Source organism: Podarcis filfolensis (assembly GCF_964270895.1).
Source record: "Podarcis filfolensis genome assembly, chromosome: 6".
In the NCBI taxonomy this organism is placed as follows: domain Eukaryota; kingdom Metazoa; phylum Chordata; class Lepidosauria; order Squamata; family Lacertidae; genus Podarcis; species Podarcis filfolensis.
In genome coordinates this window covers 45,336,291-45,364,156 of record NC_139609.1, presented here as the reverse complement: position 1 = coordinate 45,364,156, position 27,866 = coordinate 45,336,291, and the positions used below count along the sequence as shown (strand labels likewise).

Here is a 27,866-nt window from a genome sequence, read left to right as displayed (position 1 = left end):
ATCTGTCCTTCCAGTGAGCACTCAAGGCTGATTTCCTTAAGAATGGATAGGTTTGATCTTCTTGCAGTCCATGGGACTCTCAAGAGTCTCCTCCAGCACCATAATTCAAAAGCATCAATTCTTCGACGATCAGCCTTCTTTATGGTCCAGCTCTCACTTCCATACATCACTACTGGGAAAACCATAGTTGATAAAGGTAAGTACACGTAAATTGCATGTTGCTTCACCATTTTTCAAACTTCAGGGCTCGAACTTCCGTTTCTTGGAACTCCTGGAATGCTCAGCGGCACATCCTTCAATCTGGATGCCAACAGTTCGGCAGAGTCCTTTGACAAGCTGAGGTCGCGAACTAGATCATTCAACTCCTTTTGGGAAAATGGATGTGGAGCATCATCTTCAAGAACCACTTCTTCTTCTTCATGTCCTTCAACACTGGAGGCATCTTCGTCACTAATGTCAGGAAGTTCTCCGAAGATAGGCACTGGAATTTCATCACAATGAGCTACAGGACGACGTGCTGATTGAAGATCAGGATACTTGAGGCTGCTCCGGTTCTTTCTGTTGATCCCAGTCACATCAACAGCGCAGAAGTAGCAGTCAGTGACATGGTTTGTCGGCTCCCTCCAAACAATGGGAATTCCAAAGTTCAGACTCCTCTTGCCATTAGTCCACCCACGTAGAGTCTCGGTGCATGCCTTGCACACCATGTGTGGTGCCCAAGCTTTATCCTGGTCACCAAGTTTAATACCAAAATAAGCATGGTAAGCAACTTTATGCTTTTCAGCACCAATTTATGGAAGATTTCGAGGTTTTATGACTTCAAACTGATCCCTTTTCGACATAATCACCCAGAACTATCGGACCTGAATACTTCTTGTCATTAAAATAATCATTTCCAATCAAAATAATTATTCGACATGGCATTTTACCCCCACCAACTTCTTCTAAAATACTCCACACAAGCGTACATGTGAACAAAAACGTAAAAAAATGACATGTGGCCATAGCTCAAAAACTTGACCTGATTGAGCAAAACCAATGTGATTTTTGGATTCAGCGCATCAGATTCATCCTAAATCAACTGAAGAAACGCAGACAACAAATTTGTTGTTGACCAGTGAATAGACAATAGTTTTTTTACAGTGCAAGTTTTTGAACTATAAATTCATGAAATATATCATTTCAGATAGGGCAGTGCTTGGCATAAATTTTCCAGTCATTCAGATAGATGTGTAATAAAAATAATGTGCACTTTAATTGGAGGTATGATAAGTAAATGTGTTATTGCCTTCAAACAAATGTGTGTAGCTACCATGAGCTTCTGAACGAATGGCAGTTTTTAACAGTAAACTTTCCTAAAACCTGCATGAACACAAAAGCAACTTTATTGCATCTGAGGCAGGTGCTTTCCTCCTAAAATGAATTTAAAACATATGAAGAAAACTGTATTAATGATGTATATACGTGCCAATACACATATTGTGTATATAAACACAATGTCCTGTGTGTTGGATGATGATCACTGTAGCTAGGGATTTATATGTTTTGTACTGCACCTAATGCTTTTGAATTATGGTGTTGGAGGAGACTCTTGAGAGTCCCATGGACTGCAAGAAGATCAAACCTCTCCATTCTTAAGGAAATCAGCCTTGAGTGCTCACTGGAAGGACAGATCGTGAAGCTGAGGCTCCAATACTTTGGCCCCCTCATGAGAAGAGAAGACTCCCTGGAAAAGACCCTGATGTTGGGAAAGATGGAGGGCACAAGGAGAAGGGGACGACAGAGGACGAGATGGTTGGACAGTGTTCTCAAAGCTACCAGCATGAGTTTGACCAAACTGCGGGAGGCAGTGAAAGACCGGAGTGCCTGGCGTGCTCTGGTCCATGGGGTCACGAAGAGTCGGACACGACTAAACGACTAAACAACAACAACACTGCACCTAACATCTTATTGGTATTAAATAAATCAGAGATGGACAGGTGATGAGCCTTACATTGGATCTAACCCCTAAAACAAATGTATATGGCTCTAAGTAATGCTAACAAATTTCAAATCAAGATATAGTAGTAGTTGGGGGTTTTTTAAGCAGCTTCAATGGTACAAAAATCAATGGATCAATGTATTTTTTTACATTATTGGGTGATAGCCAACTAAATCATAACCAGAGTTGAGCTACTAAAATAAAAGAACTACTGTTAGGAGATTTTTGAAATATTAAGTGGTTTATAAATGCATTTCAATAAATACATTGACTTCAATGGGTTTACTCTAAGTATGAGTAACAGTGGATACCACCCATTGTTTTCCTCTCATGCATATTATGAAGGTCAAAGAGCACTGTCAATTCTGCCTTTTGAAAGTGTATTTTGCTAAATTCATTGATTTGCAGCTACCCTCCCTTCAATGACTTAATGCTATCTGAGCACATACCTGTGAAGCACTTACTACCAAGCAAACCAATGTTGCTATAAAGCCTGACCATCTGTGAGGGATTTGGATTGTTCCACCACCTGGTCTAGAGTGGCCCTCAAGAATTTGAAAGTTGGCCAAGCCTGAAATAAACAAGTTTCGAAAGCAATTTCCAAAGGGCTACCTTTGTCAGTCTCTCAAAGTGAAAACAACAGAAAGTCTTTTCAAGCCTTAAAAACTAACTGATTTATTATGGCATAAGCGTTTGTGTATTATCGTCCACTTCATCTGATGCAGCGTTATCCTCAGCTGGTAGACACAGGTACACTTGGCAGTGAGAGAGAGAAATGCTAGCAGTGATGCCAGAGAGAAATGAAATGGAAGAAATACAGTGATACTAAATGTATGTAGAATAATTGCAGTGACCATTCATAAAGCAGTATTGCCAATTACGCAAATACAATTACGCATTGGCAAAGTGATTAACACCTGTAGTGGACTAAAATTCCACTACTGCAATAGCACTAACAGATACAACTTAAAGGTACAGAGTGCCTTGTAATTCCATTTTATCCCTATAATCTTCCTGAAAATCTCCATTTTCCTTTTACCAGTGAAGAACTAAGGCTAAAGTGGATATTCATACTTGCGTTAAAGTGTTTTTCAAATAATAGCCAGGGTTATCCATTATGGCAAACAACAACAACAAAAACTGGGGTGAATTCAACCCAGACTTAAACTTGCTTAACCCATTGAAATGTTTAGCCTTAATCATGCTTAACTTCTGTCTTAGATTTAGGCTATGTTGTTGTAAAAATGGCTAGCATATTATAGTTTATCTGAGTTGTTTGTCTGAGTTGTGGGGTCAATGTTAATCAGTGAAGATATGAATTAAGAACACTTTTTTCTATTTTTGAGTCTATTTCAGTTTCCTGTTGTATTAAGAATCAGTATAGGCTTTTCTTTCTAACAGTGAATGGAAGCTTGTGTTAACATGCATATTTATTTAGATTTAATTGAATGATTAATTGGTGGAAATGAGATCATTAATCAACTATGCAATTCGTTAAGCATGACAGCCCTACTTTTTTTTTAGAAGGTAATTCCCTGCAAAGATGTGGCATCCCAAAATGACCCTGGGCCAGAAAGAGATTCCAGAATGTCCACTACAGAGGAACAGGTATAGCGCAGAATAAATAAATAAAACAAAAACGTGACCAGCCACTTTAAGCAAGTCCCACTTCGTCATCAGAAAGTCAATTCACTCAGCTTAGGAGCATTCAATTCTCAATAACATTTTGTTCTGGGTCTCTGTCAAGTTATTCTAGGCTGTGAAATTGTCAGGAATGATGGATGACTATCACCCTTCTGCTATCTTTTTGCTTGTTCCTTAGAGATTTGCAGCTGCTGACTGCAAGACTCTTTTCTTTCGTTCTTTCTTTTTTCCAAACATGCCAAATGAACAACAGTAATTACCAGAGAGCCTACACTACAATTATTGTAGCACATAACTTTGTATCGACATCTGCAAGAGACAGAATGTTCAAGATTGATTAGTAATGATATCGCTTCCTGCTTTTATACCAATGCTCACATAGTTTATTTATTTGTATCTAATTTTCACATAAAACATTGCCTTCTCATTTCTCACTGTTCTTAACCTGTAGATTTCTACTAATTTCTTGCAATGTATAATGGTTTAAGCAAGCATTCTGCCAATGCCCAATTAAGTTGTACAGCATTTGTAACACAGGGCAGAGTAAAAGACCACATCTGTATTTGTCAGGAAAAAATAAAAAAGTTACTCTGTTGTTCCAGAACCAACTGTATAAAGGTGTACAGCAGTTCAGTGTGTGGTTTGTATAATGAGGTAAAGCAGGGTGACTTGATGCGTTTTCTGCCTCTCCCATCATGCTGAAGCACAATGTCAAACTGCCTACATTGGATTAGGGCCCTTGCAAAACCTCATATTGCTCTGTTGTTTCTGCCCTTTACAGTTCTACATTTTCCTTTTTATCTGTGTTTCCCAAGGTCCATGAGCTGCAACAGATTTCCGATATGTGTTTCCATATGCAGAATGGTAGACTGGAATGTAAGCATAGCTGCTTCAGAAAGGTTGTAGCTCTGTGGTAGATAGAGTGCATGCTCTGCATAGAGGTCTCAGATTAAATCCCAGATCTCACAGAATTGCTTATCCTACATCATCCCATTTATCAATATCAGGACACTCTTTGGGGGGTGGGGAGTGTCCTGAGCTCTTGCAGGAGTGCAAGACCAAAAAATGTGTGTCTTTTGGTCTTGTACTCTGGTGTGAACCAGCTAACTCACGCCAGAGCACTGGACAAAAAACCGAGATATTCTGGGATCCAATCAGAATGTAATTCAGGGAAACCCTGCTCAAACCTGATCAAGGGAAAATAGTCTGACCAAGGCAAAATAGAATGATACTATTATTTTCCTTGATCTGGACACTATACTGACGTTGATGCAGTTAAAAGGACTAAATAAGCTGAAGAAGAAGGAAGGTTTACAGCTCAGTGATGGAGTGTATATGTCACATGGAGAAGATCCCAAGTTCAAACTTGATTTTAAAACATCTCAGATAGTAGGACTAGAACAGAATGTTGTCTGAGTCTTTGGAAAGCTGTTGCCAATCAGAGTAGAATGTACTGTTATACAACAAACTATGCTTACTTAGGTAAAGGTACAGCCGTTACACTGCCTCAGTACTATGGGGATGTGCAAGAGATAATATTTTCAATACATGCCATTTCTACTACTGCTACTACTACTAATAATAATAATAATAATGGATTATGTATATGCCTTCCATCTAACTGGGTTGCCCCAGCCACTCTGGGCAGCTCCCAACAAAATATTAAAAATGCAAAGTAATTTGCAATTCTCATCTCAAATTTTAAAAACACAGTTTGCTATTTAGCTGCTGAGAAACACAAGCCCCAAACTCCAGTGGGCATGTAAAACCAGTAATGCAACTCTGGATTGTGACCATAGTAATCTGCTTATCTATATTCTGATCAGGTATTTGAACCTAAATTTCTCACACCCAATCCAAACACAGTATTCACTGCACCATGCTGCCCCTTGGTGGTTTAAGACATGAAAACTGGTAAAAATGTATTAATGTTTATAATGAAAATTCATGGCTATTGCATTGTAGAACACCCCCTGCAGAAGCCAATTCCATGATGCTCCTTGTCTCATCTTTCCATATCCTATGCTACTTTCAAAAGAATGAATAGTATCTGTGATGCAATATACTTATTTGTTCACTTTCAAACCTTTGTTCATCAACAATGCAGTATATATTTTTAATGGACAAAAAAATGAAAATAGTAAATATCTGCATGTAACAGATCCGTAAGTACTTTGGTAAATTTACTGGTTTTTCCAAGATTAGGAGTATTTATCAACAGAAAAATATAGACCGATCATCTCAATGGTTTACAGAACAATCCACCCCACTTTGTGCTAGGTTGTTTGGGGGTACTGCAGCATTGGGTGGATGTTTCCCTCCACTGGCCTCTGAGATGCCAGAGTCACTCTGATAACACATAGCTCTGCTTCCATGCACCCAATATGCAGGTGAGTGGAAATGCGGCCAGTGTGTTCCCCAATGAAGGAGACAGTGGAAAATTCTGGAATCAGGCATTCCAGGAGCAAGCAGGTGCTGAGCTGGCCCAGCTTGTGGTGGAGGCTCTGTTATTCTGTTAAGCCTTGCTGGGCAGTAGCCAAAATGTACACTGCATCGTTGCATTTTTGTAAAGAAAGCCATGAAGAAATGCAACAAATAAACAAGTGTATATAGGTCACTTAGCTTCTTCTCCACTTATACAATCCAATACAGTGGTACCTCGGGTTACAGACGCTTCAGGTTACAGACTCCGCTAACCCAGAAATAGTACCTCGGGGTAAGAACTTTGCTTCAGGATGAGAACAGAAATCGTGCTCTGGCGGCGCAGCAGCAGGAGGAGGCCCCATTAGCTAAAGTGATACCTCAGGTTAAGAACAGTTTCAGGTTAAGAATGGACCTTCAGAACAAATTAAGTTCTTAACCCGAGTTACCACTGTACTTGGCTATGAAACCCCTACATGTATAGCCCCTGAAATATTTTGTACCTAATTTTGAATTAACAGCAGATGTTCTAGAATGAAAATTAAATGACCTTTCTTTCTTTTTTTAGGGTGGGGATCCAAAAGATTGCTCAAGGAACTTTGCAAGATAACAATAAGGTTTCAGAGGTGACATTCAACCGTCTCTGATGCAGTCAAAAAATGAGGAAGTTCTGGTTCGTGGGCAGAAGGAATTGCATGTCTCTATAGATCCCAACTGTTGTGGCTGCATTTACCAATCATAAACCAGCTGCTTCCTGCTTTACCCTTTAACCCTGTAAATGTTATCTCTATTGATATTACACCTATAACTACAGTGGAAGAGTTTTAATAAGGCATTATAGAAGCTTCTGAGTTTGTCTGCAGCTCATGCGTGCTTCTAATTGGAAATTACTGCACTGTCTTCACATAGAGATAAGGATTTATGTCATTTTATCTAGAGAATAATTTTCTCACAAGAGAAAAAATTAAAACGACATTTAATCAAACATTAATTTACCATTAATGTGTTCATAAGTTATCTTACTTTATTTAGAAATTGTCAGTAATCCTGTTTGTGTATGCATTTAAATACAAGTCAGTCACTTCCTTTCTTCCTCCTCCTACAATACTCATCCCCATTCTCATGATATTACAGTATCACTATGACAACAATCGTACTGTTTTAAGAATGCTTAGAAAGGGAGAATGAAAGTGATCTTATCTGTGCAAGTCTGCCTGAAAAAACGTATGGTGAATGAAGGAGAGCTGAAGAAAGACGAAACAATACATTTACACACAATATTAGTTGAGATTTACATAACAGCTATTATTAAAAGCTAGCAGAGGCATATAATTTTGAGTTCATGACAGTATAACCTAAGGTTTGCAATCACGCACGCAGTTAAATAGGTTTTAAGCAAGCATATCTGGATAGAGAAGGGCATATGTATACAGTGGGTAGCAAAACATTTACAGGGAACTAGAGAAAATCCTTTCTTTGCAATGATACTGCTTATGTTCTAAGGCTGTGCATTATGAGCACCAACATCTTGTCCTCAGAAGAAGTTTAGACAGTCTAACTTTGAATTGTTGACATCTCCTCAGTTTATTAAATCTTATTTACAGCAGACCATGCTCTATTTTAGTGCAGCTATGGGGAATCAAGGAACGTGTGGAGTTCTGTTCAGAACTTCTCAGTTTTATACATACTGCAAATTTGAAATTGCAAGAGTTTGGAATCAGGGAGGAGCTGAATGAGTAAGGTTTGATCCAGGCAAAATGGAAATGTTGACGACAGTTCTTCCAGTTAACACAGGAGAAGATGAAGGTTCGGTAGAAGGTTGTATTCCCATATACACTCTTGAGCTGCTCCTAGACCTAAACTCTGCTCCTGAAACCTGGCTGGCATCTATCACAAGGAATGCCTTTCAGCAACATATACTGGTGAGTCTGTGGCTGTTCCTGGAGAAGGTCAAATTGGTCACTGGCATTCAGGTCTTGGCAACCTCCAGGCTGGAGTTGATGAGGCTGCCTTTGAAGTCTGTTGAAAACTTCGATTAGTTTGAAGTTCAAAGTGTTTACTTTTAAAATACTAAAATACTGTCTTTCGATTAACCTTTGAAGGTGTAACTTGAGTAGTTTTGTCCAGCTGATTTAACAGCTGCTGATAAATTATGCAGAGTTATGTATACTGATGTATTTTAATGCTCCTTTGACATATTTCTTCCTTGCAGTTGTGTTATAGTTCCTTCTTTATATTTGCTGTTATCTGTTGGTTGGTGGTTTTGATGCCTTTATATTTGCTGGTCAATGCCTGAGGGCTATTGTTCAGCTGATGAAGGAGAAAAAAGCCACATATCAATAACCAGGAGAAATTGGTAGACTGGAAACAGCCATGAGAGTGGCAACCACTTGACAGGAAAGTGAAGATACTCAATGCACTATGCTTCCAATGCAGTGGGTATTCTTCCATGCTTGTATATTGAAGGAGGTTTCTGACTTTTATCAGTTTATTGCTATCTTCCTTGAAGGTATTTTCCCATTGTTACCTTTCCAGGAAAACTGTGCTAAGCTGGCCTTTGTGGTGGCTCGAAGACCCAATTGAAGACCAATGAGGTGCAGATCACAGCTTACATGTAGACCAGCCCACAAATAGTGAATTTAGTCAGTGGTCATAAACATGGACTCAGATCATGGCTCAAGGATTGTAGGTGAGGAAGCCGTCTTGTCCCTGTCAACTTTTCCAAGGACTAACATAGCAGGACACGCTGGAAGTCATTTGATAATTTGAAAATGGCTGACAATAGTTGGGTTACGTTATAGCCAAGTGATAATACACTTCAGGATCTAGGTCTTCAACAGATGCCAAGTCTTGTACCGCATAAACCAAGCAGCAAACCCCTTCCTTAGGACAGCTGGTCAGAACTAGGCACAGTATCATAACAGCAAGTAACCTCTGTGCCCAGTTCAGATGGTCTGCAAAAGCGCCATAGGTCAAAGTACTTGCAGAACAGAATGAACTTGCCTTACTCTGAAATTCTACAAGACAAAACTACCCATTGGAACGATAATTTTATATGATCGGGAGGCTACACAGCCAGCATCTAGCAAGTAATGAATAATGCAAGAAAACAAGCAGGTACAGGAATGGATAAGGTAACTTAAGCAAGTTCAAGGAATGAAAGTTTTCAATCTCTTGTTTCCCTGTAGCTCCCTGTGACCGCTTAAAAGGCCTCCCCTGGAAGTCAAAGGGTAGTTCTGAAATGAGGTGTAAGAGGCTGCCTGGGAGTTTAATTATCATTAGGACCCAAGTCCAATTTTGGATAACTCTATCTATCCCCCAACAGCTTCCTGCACCCCATCCAACATTGTTGAGGAAGGCCTAACCAACTTTTCAGAGCAGCTTTTTGAGAATAGGGGTTTTGCTGGATCTAGAAAAGGATACAAAACTTTCCTTCCATAAATTTCCTTCATGTAGCATATATTAAGATCCAAGCCATAATTATAGCATGTGTGCTGATCAGCCAGCTATGCTATTTGAGACGGCACAGCAGTGGGGAAAATTACTCTGCTCCTGACTGTGAGTGGGCACAAGGTAAGAGACAGTGCTGCAAGGCTTGAGGTGGTCAACAAAGATGTGGGCCTTAATATACTGCTTACATACACCCTCAACAAAAACACTTCCAATAAATCAGACTGAGTCTGAGCTACTGCACAGCTGCATTTCTTGACCCATCCCTTATCCTTCAGAGACCATCCTTGATGTCTGCTCACCTGGAGACATTGTAGGAAAAGCAAGAAGGATAAAGGACTACGTATATTATCTCTCTTGACAAGAAATCTTGAAAATACAGTTATGAAAATGAAAAAAGAAGTCCCAGGAAGCCTGAAAAGAGTGGAGTGGGGTGACACAGTTTGAAGTCTCTGACCTTTTACACTCTGGTTTGGAGGGAAAAGAGAAAGGTCTATTCAATGTTAAGGTACTTGAAATGGAGCTGTAGCATATCTGGATATGCTGGAGTTTAAAAGTTTTAAAATAATGATAATAAGCCAGCTCAATGTTTTTATAAATTTACCATTTGTCTTGCCTACCAACAAGACTTTCTTCAGAGAGGCTGTTTGGAAGTTGGGTTTGTTGTTGGGACCAGGAAAACTTGTCTGTTGCCTTCAAATGTTGAGATGCTTGCTTTTACAAGAAACAGTAGCATGACATGACCCTGAGGCAAGCCTGTCACCTTCATTGCAAATCTTTAGGTGCCAGGCAAAAACATTTCTCTTCTCCTAAGCCTCTGGCTAATTAAGCAATATATGGCCTTTTAAACTGGTGATGAGGGCATTATTTTGCTTGTTTGTTACTATGTTATGAAATTTTGTGTTTTTATATTGTAAGCTGCCCTGTGATCCTCGGATGAAGGGTGTTATAGAAATTTAATAGATAAATAAATAAAAATAAAATGCCCAGTCTCTTTTCTCACCTGTAATGCAGGAGGAAGAGTAGGGTTTGGAAGAGGTCTCTGGTGTAGAATAGCATGAACAGAATCCTGAGGGAAAAGACATTGAAGAAGATGTGTCCCATGAAGATTTCCACAAATAGACATTGTTTGTCTATTTTTTTATTGTATGTTAGTTTTAAAAATAACCACATGAGAAAATGAAGAATATCAATAGGAGAGATCTTTATTTTTGACCATGAAAACAAAAATGAGAAAGTAAACATCTGTAATATGCTTATCATTTCAGCCAAAAGTTGGCCAAGAAAAGTTGTGCTTCCCTTTAGCAAAAATAAGGAATTATCTCTTGACATTCTTTTTTTAGAAACAAATGTCTATTCCACTTAGCCCATCCTAACAGCCAGATCCTTTGCTTAGCTCCTCCAGAGTATCAATTTGGTGGTGTGCCTTCTGTCTGTGCTGCCCAGTCTCCTCCTCTCTTCCCATGGTGAAAGAAGGTCTGCTGGCAAAGCAAAGGAAAGAAGAAGAAAAACAAGGTTGTGTATTTTTGTACATTGTTGAAGCATGTGCACTTTCAGTCATTTAAGTGCCGATGTGAATTTTAATTTTTCATAATATGTAGTTAAATAACTTTTACACCTCCAATATTATTGCTCATACCATCCTTATTAGCATATTGTTCATGTTCATTTTATAACGTCATTCTCATGCAGTTGTTGTTTTCATAAGTGAAGGTTTGCCATTTACATTTTTCTTGAACTGAGATGGCTACTGAGAAACAACCATAGATCCTCTGCTCCTCAACAGAAGTGCCTTTTCCTGTTTCCTCATACTTCCTTGAAGTAGTATTGTTTAGTTATCAAAATCTTTATGTCCCGCACTCCCTATTCTGTTGATACAACCTCCAAGGTGGCTACAGTTCCTTGTTTTACTTCCATGGGGCTTGGAGCACAGTTCTACAATGGTTCAGTTTTTTTCTTGTGATTTGTCTCCCTTCAATAAATCACACACATTAAGCCAAGAACAAACCTCGTCCAGAGTGAGACAAACCATGAACCTGGGTTCATATGCCATGCGAAGCCAAACTTTTAACTTAGTCCAGGATAACATAGAAGCAGGATTAGGAAAAAAGCACTGTGATCATGATCTTCACTCCAGGAATGCACACAAGTTGCTCATTTGCCCCAAGGCATATTTCAGCTTTATGTTACATGTGAACCAGGCCAGTGTCAAAGCACGAAATTATTTTAAGTTCAAAATTGCTTTTAGTCTATGCTCTGAAAGCATGCTCAGATTTATATAAATAGCCTTTTAGTGCCTAGGATGGAAAAATAGGGACGAACAAGATAAACAAAGGACCAAAGCAACACAGGTCTTAGAAGAATGTGAGCCTACAATTAAAAAATAAAGTAACACCAAGAGCTTTAACTTTCTTTTGATCACAAATGTGCTATTATGATTATTAAGTAAAAAACAATATCAAAACGAAGTACATCAGAACAGGCTCCATATTTATGGAACTGTAGGTTTGTAACTATTCTTCACTTTAAGGGTGATAATTAAAATATTTGAAACACCTACCTATAAAGCTGCGGACATTTAATATAGTGTGCAATAACAGAATTTGATAAGGATGTCACCTTCATCAAAAATCATAGTTAACTGTGTACAGCTTTTTCCTAGGGGATTTTCCAAACAGAATTAATTGTATTTCTTCAAGTTAATTTTACTAAGAAATATTATAGCTAAGCATAATGTGTAATTTGACAAACAAGCAAAATAACACTTTTACTTACAGATTATATATTTCTCTGACAAATTTCTGCAGTGGGGGAAAAGTGTTGCAATACCAAGAAACAAACAAAAACCCACCACAGAACAGTTGACCTAAATTATCTTCAACCTAAACAGCTGTTCACATTACAACACCACACAAAAGCTTCCTCTGGTTTATAATAAAACTTTCATTTTAGTCTCCAATGAAGTCATGGGCAAGCACTCCCACTGTGTTTAATGTGAACAAGGTACCATTATTCTTGCTAAAACAAAACAGAAAATGAGGATAGAATTTGAAAAAAACTACTGCAGTTGTTCCCAAGATGGAAATTGCTTTACCATGAATTTCTGTTCTCCAAGACTTCTGGATGGCTTTCCTGTTATGGGTTGTAACTTCCTGGCAGTTGGTTGCCTATGCTATCTGAAACATGCACTCATTTAACCAGCTAGAAATGGTAGTTTTAGAGCAGGGGTGGCCAACTCCCGAGGGACTGCAATCTACTTTCAGAATTAAAATCTGGGTCAAAGTTGTTGAGAGTTTTTTAAAGAGGGGGAATGCCCCATTTTATGCCCATTTTGTTGGGGGGGTTCAGTCGGGGGGGACTTTTAAGGGGGAACATGATTAGTCGCTCACCAAATCAGCGCTGTGAAAAACTCTGTCTTCCGTTACAAATATCAGGAGAAAATCCAAGCAGGGGCCGGGGCCCGGTGCTCTTAGGCAAAAGCAAAGGAAAATGAGCCCGTGATCAACAGCGATCGACTGCAACCTCCTGGGGATCGACCAGTTAATCCCGATCGACCTGTTGGACATCCCTGTTTTAGAGAATTTGTTTCCTATACATTTGCATCCAAACAAATAAATGGACCCCAGACTTCCTGCAAACTAAACAAAAGCAAAAGCAAAGTGCTCTACAGGTATACCTAAGGTATACCAAAGGTGTTCTTGAGGATGAGTAGAATTAGCTAAGAATGAGGGTAAAATTATTTCCTGATCACTATGGAAGAAAAAAAATAATGTTGTGGACAAGGACCTTATCTGGCCTAAAGACCATTTTGTCAAAGTGAGGAATTAACCCCCTTCAAGTAACAGGTGAGAGGAATAATATTGGGCAAGATCAGTAAGACTCATCTTTTATCAGTATAGATGTCGTTTGAGACTTTTACTGGTTGAATTTGTTTTAATTGGTTTTAATGTATGTTACTTTGAGGCACTTACAAATAAAATAAATAAATAAATAACTTCTTGGAACAACTATTATGCCACACCTCAGGGGTGCAAATTGATAACTGACCATTTACATCCCCCCTTAAAAAAAGATTCTAGGCAAAGTTACAAGGACTCTTATATCACCAGGAGGAATCAGTATATGACATTATTTCCTCTGGCTCTAACTCTACGCTCAAGGACTGTGCCAAGAAATGGGTTTACTGAAGAACAAGAATTGCAGTTATTTGATGGAAATGGAGCTATGTACAGCAAAGACAGAAGCACTCTCCATCATCATAAGGTTATGCTTTAGGTTTCTGTTTTGCCCTAATATTTTATATTTGCTTCCCTTTTGGAACACACATCAAACCATTTAAAAGCTTTTGTTTCCGGTAAAAAAATCACTACAGAACTAAAGAATATTAAGCTTTATAACAAAAATCCTTGTAAGAGTGTATTGCAAAAAAAGAACAATAACAACGCAATTAAAGCTTTTGCCAAGGAACTGTTTTTAGGATTACTTCCTGACTCGCAGGAGAGAGACACGTAAGAAGAGCCCAGCTGGACAAAACCAAAGCCCCATCTAGTCCAGCATTCTTTTCCCACTGTGGCCAATACAGATGCCCTTTGGAAGACTGTAAGTGGAACATAAATGTAACTGCACTGTTCCCCAGAAGCTGGTATTGCAATGATAGCTTGCACCTACCAGGGTTTATCAGAATTGGAGAAATCTCCAATTTTACCTTGCAAATTTGCTGTTGGCAAAATTTCACAGCAACTCAAGTTGCTTCTACTATGCAGAAAAGTTCAATTTCTAATGGATTTTTTATGATGATGGCCTATAAAGATTTTGGTTTATTCTCTAGGTTTTGCATTGGTGAGCATGTCTGAGCACATTTTCTTTTGTAACAATCTAGATGATAAATGCAAACTTCTTTAAGCAGCACTGAAATGCTTCTAAGTGAAAAGATTATTCCATCCTTTTTGAAGTGATACTAAGAAATGGCAATACTTTTTTTAAAAAAATGAAAACAGATTTAAAACTGCTATTAAATGCTACTATTTCTGGAGATTTATTTTTTTTAATGAAAGAGGAATAAGAAAGCTGAGACTGAAGAGAACCTTTGTTACCATAGATACTGGGCAGGTGTGTCATTTTCAACTGTAAGCATAAATTTGATAAGAGGCTTCTCTGCAATGGTACCTGAATAACGTACAGAAGATGTGCAGAAAAGCACGGATGGGGTGGGGGAGAGACTGAGCTAGCTCACACCTCACATTTATCTCACAGTTGATCTGCTATCCAGTCTTTGAAATTTCCATTAAAACAAAGGGAGAACAGGTTTTTAGAATTTACTGGGCTGTGATCTCTCCAATCTGTTCACCCTTCACTCCACCACCTTTTGCGTAGATATTAATTCAAAAGGCTCTTGCAATGGGTGACATTTCTAAACATCTGAAAGTCTTTTTTCAGAGCGCTGTCTTCAATGTACAGAAGTTGAGAAATATTAATTTCCCAATGGAGATAAGTGAGAAAAATATTGGCTGGGGAAGGAAGGAGGAGGGCAAAGAAGGATGCATTGCAGTTAGTAAGCAGCTGTATAGAAAAGAGAGAAAGTGTTTAAAATGCATTTCAGAAGAATTTAATGTATATTAATGATGCATTCTATGAAACCAGCAGGTTGTCAAACTTTTACCATATCAGCAAAATTGCATCACACTACCCTGAACTTTTATGAACAGAACGGAGACAAAAATGTCACTTTTAAGAATTTTAAGCAATTTGCCCCACTTCAGTGCTATCCATCCTGCTGCTTATTGGAGGACAGCTAAAACCATTTCTAAACCTGGTACAGCTATTTATTTGGTAAAGGCTGCTATACTCGCCCTCTGGAAATCAAATGTACACTGCTCAATCAGCACAACATGTGCTGAAAAATAATAAATGCATCTAATTTGAATCAAGAATTTTCATAATCACGAGGAACCCATACATACAAAAAACAGTTATAACATCTAAATTTGATTCTGGAGCACACATTTCACATCAAGATTGTGGAGAGCTCAGGCATACCTAGGTAGACAGAGACCATTTAGGCTTGCTGAAAACTAGGACAAACCACATCCCACTCTGAAAGCAAAACCTATTAGTCTATGGAGCCATGCCCAGATAACTACCACTTATGGAACAGACATTTAGCAGTTTTAAGTTATTCCCATAACTGCCAGGCTTGTGAATGGCAGATGGGGTGTTCAGGACAAGACAGCCCCAATGCACCATGTTTGGGACCTGATAATAGGAACACTCACGAAACTAGTGCACAGCCAAATCTTTCAACTAATGTTTTTCACCCATTTGAAAGGGGTGGTCGTGGTCCCCAAACAGGAATTCTTCAGCTACAGAATCCTATGATGGCAGCCCTGAGAAGATGAATCCACTCTGCTGTCCTTCCCATGTGGATCCACTGACAAAAAAAAGCCTGCATCCTGTCTCTTGAAGTCTGAGGAAAAATCTATGCCACTGAACTCCTTTGGTAGAAAGCGTGGAATAGGAAATATTAATATTAATAATATGTAGATGATCCTCAGGGCACCTTCCAACTCAATGATTCTATGACTCGGTCATAGACTCCTTGTGGAGGATTAAAAAAAACATTGATGAGTGTCCCTCAAACCAATTGCCAGAGCCTAGAAAACAGTCAAGAACTATTAGAAAATGGCCAGTTGCAACACTCAGGGGTGGGTCTTCCATTCTGAATACCCAAACTAGATTGTATAGCTCTGCAAATTGCTGCAAGACTCAGCTGACAAATTTTATCTTCTGCCTCAGCTGCAGGACTGCTAACTACAGTCCTGAACAAGCATTCAGCACCTTGGACAAGGACCATAACCTCTCTTTGCCTTAGGGCTTATCCACACTTAGCTTTTGCCCTGCAGGTTCTGGGCACGGGGCTGTGCTTTAAAGTTTCCTGCCCAAGTACCTTTTTTTTCACCCCAGAGCTTTCCCCACAAAAAGCCACTCTTTAAAGCTGAAGCGCAACAAATAGCAATTGTGGATAAGCCCTGTTCCGAAACTTGAGGCCTACTGATTTACATCTTGCTTAGGCAATCAATTTCCTTTGGATCAGGACTGGGATGGGGGGATATTGAAGATGTCCTTGAAGAGGGTAGGTTTGTGCTTGCCTTATTAACTGTAGATTAATTAACTTATTTAATATGAGTTAATTAGCCTATTAAGTGTATGAAGTGACTGAGAGGTCTTTATGGCGCTTGAAACTTTAGAAAAACCCCATGAGTGCTCAAGTGGCCTGAGGCTCTCCAGTGTGGCAGAACTTCCTGACATGCCTATGGGACCAGACAGTAACATGTGATGTCATGCACATTCCTGGAAATGCTGCCAAGCTGGGAATCTGCAGGAGAGAACCCTGTGCTGCAAATGTGCACAGGACTTTCCTAAAGTTTTAACAGCCTAAAGATCCCTTGGCCATCTATTACAGTTAATGAGGTAAGTGCAAATGCCTATTTCTATACATCAATGATGCCAGAGAATGAATGACAAGTGAAAGGAAGGGAATAGAATATGGGGGAAAGAAAGAGGATACAAAGTTGGGCTCTTGGCCTACAGTTATGCTTAAACCACCAGGTTAGGGCATATGCATTAGGAACAGGTCTGATGTAGGATGGAGGCTATGTGACTAGGAGTGGAAATGACAGACACTGAAACAACTGTCTGTACATGGAACTGCTGTTATTTGAGTGTCAACGAAGACACACATGTACTTTGTAGAGGCCTTTTACACTTGACAAATGCCACAAACACCAATAATTATTTTGTCAAAGGCATTCTGTAGAGCAAGAGTTCCCAACTTTTTTTGATGGTGACCCACAAGTCTAGATGTACTTGGTATGATGATTCATCACTTTATTGACACATGAATTTTGGAACGTGGGTCTCTGGTAGACATTGCATTTAATTTTTAACTATGTGTTTGCCTATTTCACAGCCATTACATGAGGCATCCAAACAGAAAAATATTTAACATCCCTATTCATGTGGAATTTGTTGAAATATTTATAGTACTTACAAAGTTATTCACAGTTTTGTTTATGGGAATGTAAGTACACCAACCATATGATTGCAGAATATTGCTTCATAAGCTATAACAATGTATTCAAAAAACAAATGCTTAAACGAGCAGTGTTAGATATAATTAACTGTGGCTATCTTTTATAGTTTAATTCATGATAAAGTCATTTTAGCAAGTATCAATGGGGTGCCTGGACTTGTATTTTGCCAATAGGGAAGTCAATGCAGGATTTGATGGTTGTCAGAGATAGTCTCACATAATTATTGATATGTAATGTTGATATATTATTCCTTATTTCAACTAAGCAAACCTCCATCACCCTTGGCTTAACTATTAACTAATCTCGTTGGCAGATCCAGTGATGGTTCACCACAAGGTGCTTGTACAGGGTATTGTTCTGAATTACTACTACAGCTCAGTTCTGATGGTGAGCAATTTGCGGTGAACTATGACCAGCTCTGCTGCCAGCCTCCAGAGAACAGTTTGCGAATGTTAAAATTCAGACTTTTTGATGATCAGTTACAAGTGTCAATACAGCTTTATAATATGCCAACAAAACAAAGTTGGTATTTATCATACCAGTTAAGGATTGTAACCAATAATTATTTGGGGTTTACTTCTAAAGCCTGTGAGCCATTTAGACAGGCTTTACAACCCGCATTGGAATATGGCCCACAGGTTGGGAAACATTGCCCTGGAGTAAATTCAACATTATACTAGTATACTCACTGAATGAAGTATTAAGTAATATAGTTATTACCAGTGGGGAAAAACTGGATTATCCATTCATAATGCAACAACCTACAGTACTTTCCCCGTCTTAAACATTGCCAAAGTGCCTAATCACTGACCCATTTATTTAAATATTTGAAACTGTCTAATACCAATTCCACCCATTGATCTACTTAGCCTATACATTAACTGATTGTTAGTAGTGTTTCAAAATCTCTGGCTGAGGTCTCCCCTAGCCTGCTATGGTACTGGGAGCATTTTAGATGGAGACGCCAGGGACTGAACTGGAATATCACACTCTGCATGAAACTATATATAATACTACTGTTGAAACCCCTCCCTCAAATCTGGTCCCAGGATGAGGAAGAGGTAACAAAGGGAATATCTCTAAAAGACTTTAGTCATATGGAATTTCCCTTAGGAATCTAAGCCAAAGTGTGTGAAATCACACATGACATGCACAATTTTCTTCCTGCTTTTATGGATTCTAATTCTGCTTTAGTAGTAACATCACTGAGAGACAATCTCCATACCCACTTATTGAGAGAACTCTGTTACTGCTTGTTGTTATCTGGATAATCAAATCATAAAGTCCAACTGGGCACCAAAGCAGAACTCCCTTGCTAACTCTAAAATACTTTAAATGCAATTTGTTCAGTAAACTGCAGTACATTAAATTTTTATATTAAGTAAATTATAAGGAAGAGTGCACTTTGCAGAATTAAAAAGTGCTCTGTTAACTTATCTATTATTCCTCTGGGAAAGTTTCCAAAGTATGTCTAGTACAATTACAGAATTTTCTATATGGGCAGGCTATAGATAGGAAAAATTCTTATCGCTCAGCAAATGATTTTCAGTATCATTTCAGAATGCTTTAGGTCTCCCACCACCACCAAAAAAGTGAAGCTCTCTGACCACAGACCAAAAACATATCAGTAGAAGCAGCTATTAACAATATTTCTGGCGACTGGGATCAGAGAACTACTGCCCACTGAAAGCAGTTAAATTAAATAATATTATGTCAAAAAGTTGTTCTTAATGGAGAGCTGGCAATGTGAAGTAAGTGGATTCATCCACTTAGCTCTCACTAACAGAGAGCTAAGTTCTCTGAGTACTGGTCCCTCTGTACCTAAAATGGCACCACACACAAGATGAAGGTAACAGCGAGCTTGGGGGAACCCCAAGGTTTCTGGAAGTACCAAAAAGTAAAAGAAAATTTCAGAGAGAAACCCAAAGAATGTACCCCAACCCCTAAAAACAGAGAGCATGTTCAGTTGGCATAGAATGCTGACTGAATATTGGGGAGGGCATAAAACAAGGGGGGGAGTGGAGCGAAGTCCCTAAAACCCTTCACACATTTGTTTGCCAGCCCCGCTTGTACAAACAATGGGTTGTATCCAACTAAATCAGGGGTCCTCAAACTCTTTAAAAAGGGGCCAGTTCACTGTCCCTCAGACATCGTTGGAGCCTTGACTATAGTTTTAAAAGAATATGAACGAATTCCTATGCACACTGCACATATTTTATTTGTGGTGCACAAAAAAAACAGGAAAAACAATACAATATTTAAATTGAAAAACAATTTTAATCAACATAAACTTATAAGTATTTCAATCGGAAGTATATTTCTGCTTTTGGCTAATGAGATGGTCAATATCCAGTTCCATATTTGTCACTGCTAGTCGTGGCAAGTGATGCAAGTGTTCACCAGTTAGTCTGGATGTGGTTGGAGATTTCAGATGTTTCATTCGGGAAAAAGTCTGTTCACAGACATAGGTGCCGCCAAAGATGGTTGCAATTTTGAGTGCATGGTTCCTGAGATTAAGAATTGAGATTATGTCTCAAGAGCGAAGAGATGCATAGAAATTAGTGAGGCTGCTTGATTTGAATGCGTCTTTCAGAGAGTCACAATTCTGTAGTTCGGCCAATTCCATTTGGTAAATCGGATCAACAATTTCAATATCAACAGAACATGGGTTCCGGAAAAGCTGTATGTCCTGTTCATGGAGATGAAGCTCTTTAAATCTGATTTGAAACTCCTTTTGCAACATTTCTAGTAAATCAACATGTTTTGTTTGGGAATGCAACTGCTGGTTTTTCCTACAACTGCTGGATGACCCCCGACCAAGGAGGCTGGAGGAGAGATGCCTCAGCACCTGCCAGTCTCAATCCTGAGGCAGGGCCTCCTCCCATCTGCTCTGCTGGGCAGTAGAATGAGGCTCCCTGGCCCCAAAACGGCCACTTCCCTGTCCTGCCTCAGAGCGTAACGGCTGAAAAGAAAAAGGGGGGCAGCCAACCTCCCCCCCCTCGCAGTTGCCTCACCCAAGTCACTCACCTTACGCAGCACAGCTGAAGGAACTCTCAGTCATGGACCACAGAGAGATGAGAACGCAAAAGCGCCAGCCCGCCTGCTGCGCGTGTGCAGGATCGCATCATCCCTCCTCTTACGCATGCATCGCCCCCCCCAACCCCGCAACCAATGAACCAACCACTCATGGTATCAACGGACACCAGATACAGAGGTCGCACTCGTGCACGGGACGCCATACTTCCTTTCGCCATAGACCCATTAAGACAGCAGCGGGCTCTGCAATTGCCGGGCGGACCGGGTTCAGGACGTGGCGAGCCGGATTTGGCCCACGGACCACAGTTTGAGGACCCCTGAACTGAATTGTTCTGCGTGGGGAGCAATTTCCAAAAGCCCCACAGAATTTCCTCCCCTTTATTCCCCACCCCCTATGCCCCCCGCACTGTCCCCATATCTGCTTGGGAAGAAACCCATAGTAGTTTTTTGGGGGGGAGGCATGTGAAAGGAGGAGGAGGAGGAGGGGAAGTTCTGTTGCACTTGCAGAAGTCACTTTGTGCATGCAATGATTCAGTTGGATACAATTGTTATTTTAGTAAACCAGTTTCCAACAACTGATTATCTGTGCTGCATGATGTGAGTGAGACAACTTTAAAAAGAACTTATTTTATAAGAACATGGCACTTACCTTTCCCCTGAAATCTAGCTCTTCGTGTGTCAGGTTTTCATTATTATTTTTGCATGAAGAACTTTCGGTATGTGCAATTGCAGCCCCTACAGCTGTCTGAAGTGGTGGAGACCACAGACAGTTTACTATTTCATGTATTTTTAAATTACATTTTTATATTGCTCACTTGATATAAAACCTCCAAGTGGTTTACAAAGAACAAATTTAAAATATTCATTAAGAATACAGATAAAAATAAACAAATTTTCATTTTTTTTAGATACAGATTAGAGCAAATATTAAAAGCAAGTTGACATACAATTATATCAAAATAGAAATAAATACAAAATACAATTTAAAAATGATTATACATAATAAAATTACATGTTAAAATTACATGCCTGAGTAGGCTTGCCAAAACAAAAAGGGGTTAGTTCTTTTAGTAAGAACTATTCCATATTCAGAAGATGATAACTGGAAACCTGAGTAAACAACAGTTTTATTCAGAAAAGTTGGAAACCAGACTGGATAAGACCAGAGAGGATAAAGAAAAGAACAAAAGAGTATGCAAAGAAAGCACCGCATTTAGATCACATGTTCAAATTGTTGGGAAACTGAGGTATGGATGGAGATGGGATTATAATTACATAGGGACATACAAAGCTGCCTAACACTGAATCAGACCATTGATCCGTCCAACTCAGTACTGTCTGCATTGACTGGTAGTGACTCTCCATGGATTGAATTTAAGACCTTCTGAATACAAAGCATGTGCACTAGCAAACAAATTGCCTGCATATCGCCAAACAGAAACAACTATAAATCATACTTTGCTCTCCTTGGCATGTGATTCTTGCAAAATTACAATTGATTAGGCAAAAATGAACCCAAAGTATCCTAGATAATTCTGCAATTCTTTCTACCTTTTTATATGGCTCAGAAATATTTAGCTGTATCACGTCTCTCAGGAAATATTAAGGTAGCATCCACTTCCTTGCATAGTTGATTGAAAAAAGGATTATATTATTCAAGATTTTGACCTCAGTTGTGAAGTCAGTCAATAATTATCATTTACTATTCAGCAGTGGCATAAATCCTTTCCCATGTGAGAGAGGAACCATTTGAATCTCTTACTTTCATTCATAATTAATCTTATGAGTGCCTTCCAGGCAGGAAGCTATTTCCTTTGATTCAAGAATCTAAGAACAAATTTACTTCAGTGTATATTGGACAACTCACTGGCCACTTTCTTCAAGGTCAGACCCAGTAAATAAATAGGAGCATGTCAGTAAGCAGACATAGGTAGTATAGGTAGATATGGAAACTTAGTGTATCTCCTTCCTCCATATAGTTATGTAATATAAATTTAATGAAGCAAATTGTTTCTGTGTGAATTGGGATAGCTCTCTTCATTCTGCGGATAGGCATTAATATTGTATCACTCTGAAAATAAAATAGTGATTTCTGAAAGGATTGTGAATAGCACTTTAATGGCTAAGAAAACTTATATCGCTGGTCTCCTTTTTGTGAACTAGGCTATTAGCTTTCAGATAATGATGCTAGAAAGTGTGCTTTGTAGCTAAAACTGTAGTTTGGTGGCAAATTATAACCAGTCTCATAATGGAGGAAAGAAAATCCCAGGATGTTGTCACAGAAATTTCAGTTGCTCAGTTACCACATACTAAAGTCTGCAAGGGAAAAGTACAGTTTCACTTTTCTTCTTCTTCTTTTTTAGTAAGGTGTTTTATGGGGATGGGGATGTTTTCTGTCTGTTTTCTGAGAGGTCCTAGAGGCTCATTTGTGTCTTGAGCAGATGGGTGTTCAGCTAAGCTATTATTCCTCTTCTCCCCACACTTCAGAAAAGTGGTGAGAAATGACAGAGACTTAGCCTCTCATTGTACTGCGATCTGCACAGAATGGTTTTTAGGCCACCTCCATCATGGAGAGTAATGGGGGAAGTAAGCATTCACTCCCTTCATCTCTTCCCACAGAAGTAAGAGGAGGATAGAAGCCTCTAGAAAAGAATTACCATTACATAAGAGAGCATTTAACAAAATCTTAGTAAAGTGTGTATGTAAGAAATTGTGTGCCACCTTTTTGGTCAAAGTAATCCCAAGGTGGCTTACACAGATAAACGAAACATAAAACTGGAACACTTTACAGTATTCCAATAAAACTCCTACACTGACTTCTTGTGCACTCCTAGAATTCGACACAAGCTCCTTGTTAGCTTCAAATCGCTCCATGGCCTTGTTTCCTTCATCTCTCTGGTCTTGAATTACCAATATTTATTTGCACATAGCCTTCCCTGCTTCAGCTGCACCACCCTCAGCACCTCCTTCTCTCTCAAAAGACACAGTCCTTTGTCCCTTGCTGCCCTTGATGCCTGGTTGTGGATTCCGTGGGTGCAAAGGCATCCATAATTAGCAAATGGCAAAGATTACTAAATATTTGGAATTACTAAATGCTGGGTGTCTTGACCTGGGTGCCAGACAGGTTAACAGTGTAAAAATGCAGGCTGAGAAGAAGAGCTGGAGAGAAGAATCATGTAGTACAAAGAAAGATAATGGGCAAAACAGTTACCCTAAGTTGGGCAGCAGAGGAATGTGAGTCCCTCCTCCTATGAGGGAATGCTGAGCAGAGACCACAGCCGGGATTAGGATTTCAGCGTTGGATGGTGTAAACTGGGAGGGGGAGTTCCAGGTTGGCAGTGGACAGTGACGTAGTCTGCAGGAAAAATCATGGCAAGAGGCTTGGAAAGTGGGGGTAAGGCAGAACTCTTGGAATGGCTGGCTGAGACAAGCTGGGTCAGAGACACTGAGGTGGCATTCTGGCTACTCTGGAATCTAATGCTGCACTCCCTCCCTCTTGAGATGTGAATGCTCTGACCTGTCTGCACAGTAGACTCAGATGTGTAAATGAAACCATATATCTTAAAGACACCACAGTCTACATTGTGCCTCATTCCAAAGGAAATGCAACACCTAGTAAAGTGCCAAGACCCCTGGAATTTTGCACCACTTGGCAGAGATTGGGGTAGCCTATAACAATATATAAACAAACCCATCACATATTTTTTCCGTTTGTTTCTGCCTCAACTTCCTTCCTTCCTCTTCCTCTGTTGTGTACCCAGTGAACTTTTCTAAATTTTAAGCTCCACAAGGCAGGGATCTAACTTCTTGTACCCTGTAATGCAACATGCACCTTAATGCTGTTAAATAAACAAATAAGTCAATTTAATAGTAATTAAATAGTCAATTGAACTACTCTTCAGTTAAACTACTCCTCAGTTCCCTTGGAAGCCTCATGCCCTCTTAAGTGCCCCAGCATGTATTCCTTCCCTCTTGGAAGATGGACACCTCAAATTCCAGCTTCCTAATTGTTTTACAGGGATACCAGTTACTTAGATCCTTTTACACCCAAACACCCCCACACACATCAGTTGCTAGCTCAAGACACCGACTTATAAGTTGCACTGAGCTTTTATCGTTGTGGCACTGCTCCCAAGTATGCACAATGTCTTCATATGATTATAGTACACAGGAAAAGTCAGCTTACCCTGTCTTAAATTGTATACCTGGGTGAATTTTAATCATTCACATAATGAATATAGGCTGTCATGTCATATGCAAGAGAGCAATATTCAGTCCTTATCATTTCCTTTAGAATGGGCAAATGGTAGGTCAATCTAGGAAGTGGGGGGAAGGGGAATCCTTAATCCCAAACAACTTAAATTGGATCTAATCACTATAAATCAAAGAGGAACTCTTTTAGCAAGTGAATTTTAGCCGGGGGGCAGTGGAAAGCATGTAATAACCATGTTTTCAATATATTTTGTTCCCCATTATATCCTTTTCTGTTGTGAGGCTTGGCTGAGCCACTGATTACAGTCATTGGCTCTGATAGCCATTGAATTACACATGGGTCTCATTGTAAAAAGTAGTAGAAGGCACGCTACATGTGAATTTAAAATGCATTATGAACAATAGAGCCTTCTGTCTGGAATAAAAGGTGTTTTTATTTTCCAAAACATTCTGAAGCATATGAAGACAGGCTACTAAGACCATCCATAAACTCAACCACTAAAATATTTGTATTTTAAAAAGTTTATATAGCAGCAACTCCCCACATCAGGCAACTGATGATAATTTATTTTTAAATTGCAGCCTTCTGTTTTAGGAGTATGGCTACTTACAAAGAAATACGTTTTGCAAGCCATTACTGTATCCCAATGGCAAATATGTGAGTAATAGTGAATTGATTTCAAATTATATTATATAGCTATATGATTATACAAAAGCATTATTATAGACAAGACTACACAGGGTGGACCTTTTCTCCCAACATAACTGTTCATCCTACTATAAAGACTTTATCCTGAAACACTTTCAAAGAAGTGGCCAAGAGTTAAACTTCAAGCCCTTGTTGCTTGTAAGTGATGATCGCATCTTGGATCACTGCAGCAGTCTGTCACTACCTGCTGCTTAATGTATTGAATTCTAGGTGTTTGAAGTGCTAAAGATTTTGTAATTAGGCCACTGCCTGCTTGATGTAACAAAGAGACACATAAGATGCTACTCCCACCATGACTCCCACCAAAAACCTCTTCCCTGTCCATGCAATCCATTTAGCAAGGATAATGCTTAAATGCCTCTTCAGCATGTGCCAGTTTAGCGTCTGAACAGCTTCACATTGGTGTGAGCTACCCCCTGGGCTATGTGACACTAATGCTCCATGCTTTTAAATCAGTACATAGGGCAGGAATACTTAAATAATAATTTGGTACACACAGATTGCTTGACAGGAAGCTTTCACAGCAATTGTGAATGAAGACCTATGTTTAATTTAACACTAAGAGTTGCACACGATGGTTACTCATGTTTACTCCAAGTATGATTTAGTCAGATATCACCCTAAGGCTGTGACATCAAACAAACTGTCCCAGTGAAAACTATGTCCAAAGATATCAGCACAACATTTTAGGTATTGCAGATTTAATCTTTTAATATGTAAGCAACCAAGTACTGCAAATTCTGTTTGATAGTCAGCTGAGTATAATATTGGTCTACATAATAGCTACTTTCATGGTTACAAGAGAATGTACAAAATGTTTATTCTCTCTAATAAGCTAAATCTGAGAGAAATTTACCATAGAGAATTGCAACCACTTTTCTCAAGACAAACCAAAAATGAATTGGGGTAAGCCCTAAAATATATGGATAAAAAGCCCTGCTAGTGCAATCATAAATGATGTAACCATTTTGCAAGCAATTCACATAAATTACTAAGGGAGAAATAAACAAAATATCCACTGGGTTTTCTCAGTACAAAGCATTTCAAACATAAAAAACAATGAAGGGAGATAGTTTTTAATACTCTGTTGGGAGCCGCCCAGAGTGGCTGAGGAAACCCAGCCGGATGGGCAGGGTATAAATAATAAATTATTATTATTATTATTATTATTATTATTATTATTATTAGGGAGAAATTAGGTGTACTGGGATAAGAAAAGCAGAGCTAAAAAGAAGATAAAGAAAGATAAGGAATTATGTGAGTGTAAATGTTTGTGATATGGAAAGGCAGGGAGGAAAAAAGTTATATGGCTAACTCTGCAATCCTATGCACACCTACTTAGAAACAAATCCCACTCAACACAAGGCCTATTCAGGCATTTGCCTGAAGACATTATGGCCTATAGTGGGGAGAAGGTGAGAAATCCTCTTACTTGGAAATACATTAGGCAGAGAAAGCAATGACCTTTAAAAAGGTAAAGGTAAAGGACCCCTGACAGTTAAGTCCAGTCGCAGACGACTCTGGGGTTGCGTCACTCATCTCGCTTTACAGGCCAAGGGAGCTGGCGTTTGTCTGCAGACAGTTTTTCGGGGTCATGTGGCCAGCATGACTAAGCCATTTCTGGCGAAACCAGAGCAGCGCACGGAAATGCTGTTTACCTTCTCACCGGAGCGGTACCTATTTATCTACTTGCACTTTTTGGCGTGCTTTCGAACTGCTATATTGGCAGGGGCTGGGACCGAGCAACAGGAGCTCACCCTGTCGCGGGGAATCGAACCACCAACCTTCTGATCGGCAAGCCCAAGAGGCTCAGTGGTTTAGACCACAGTGCCACCTTTAAGTACTTCTAAAAACATTGCTCATTTTTATACAGTTTTCTTCCTTTACTTAATTTTAGGAACTTTTATTGAACACTGTTTTTTGCACTTCATTTAGCAGTATTCTCCTTTCATTAATTAACATACTCAACTTTTAAAAACAATTTTAAAGTAGAAGATGAGTGCTGTTCCTAAGACATGCAAACTTCAGGGACAAAACATGGGCATAGCCTGGGGGGCGCAGGGAGGAAGCTGCCCCCCCATCAAGAAAATAAATAAAAATGTTTAACTAACTGACCGATTGCATCACAGATAACTTGGTTCTGCCCCCCTTCCCCAAATCCTGACTACATTGATGGTACAAAGTATATTGTATGTTAAAAACACAATTAGGACCCACCATGCCTCATTCCTAAATTCCAGCTTTGATGATGAGTGTGTGTGTTCCCAATCAGGACCACACCATGAGGATTTGAACCCTTTTCTTCTTGTTGTGTTTTTCTGTC

The 27,866-nt window shown here is 39.3% G+C and overlaps 1 protein-coding gene and 2 long non-coding RNA genes across 4 annotated transcripts in view; 1 reads left to right on the top strand and 2 right to left on the bottom strand.

Annotated features, from left to right (window-relative positions):
* Positions 1-6,710, top strand: part of LOC310765089 — a 57,074-nt gene extending 50,364 nt beyond the window's left edge. Inside the window, exon 3 of the long non-coding RNA XR_014549434.1 lies at positions 6,615-6,710. This is a non-coding gene — a long non-coding RNA (uncharacterized lncRNA). The remainder of the gene's footprint in view (positions 1-6,614) is intronic.
* The window catches only part of LOC310765067 (BEN domain-containing protein 5-like), a gene marked incomplete at its 5' end in the record, with an annotated part of 723,703 nt that overhangs the window by 583,356 nt on the left and 112,481 nt on the right, over positions 1-27,866 (bottom strand). The window lies entirely within an intron of this gene.
* LOC310765082 lies at positions 10,681-14,173 on the bottom strand. The gene is made up of 2 exons (XR_014549426.1): positions 12,886-14,173; positions 10,681-10,974 (listed from the first exon to the last, which is right to left on the bottom strand). It is a non-coding gene; the product is annotated as an uncharacterized lncRNA (long non-coding RNA).